Source organism: Aptenodytes forsteri, unplaced genomic scaffold (genome assembly GCF_000699145.1).
Source record: "Aptenodytes forsteri isolate BGI_AS27 unplaced genomic scaffold, ASM69914v1 Scaffold256, whole genome shotgun sequence".
Classification (NCBI taxonomy): Eukaryota; Metazoa; Chordata; class Aves; order Sphenisciformes; family Spheniscidae; genus Aptenodytes; species Aptenodytes forsteri.
Genome location: NW_008795021.1, coordinates 1,083,655 through 1,083,937, shown reverse-complemented (window position 1 = coordinate 1,083,937; position 283 = coordinate 1,083,655). Strand labels below are relative to the sequence as shown.

The 283-nt window shown below is 70.3% G+C and overlaps 1 protein-coding gene across 1 annotated transcript in view; it reads right to left on the bottom strand.

The window, feature by feature from the left end:
- The window catches only part of COL12A1 (collagen type XII alpha 1 chain), a 103,616-nt gene that overhangs the window by 102,874 nt on the left and 459 nt on the right, over positions 1-283 (bottom strand). The gene's annotated exons all lie outside the window — the stretch shown is intronic.

Genomic DNA, 283 nt, shown 5'->3' with positions numbered 1-283 from the left:
CGGCCTCACGCCTGCAAGCCGGCTCTGACATGCCCGGCACGCACGCACAGACACACGCACGCACACGCTCTTTCCCCCTTCCTGTGCCAGCCTTCAGCCCAGCGCTGCTAACCTCAGCCTCAAGTGCATCAGAAGGGGCTGCGTGCGTGGTGCGTACGGACAGGCAACGGGAGCCGGCCGAGGGGAGGGCAGGGGATCCCCGCTCCCGCGCGGGCACAGACCTTCAGGGGCGGCTGCAGGGTGCCGGGGTCGGTAACGGGGCAGCTCCTCCAGCGGTGGCTGC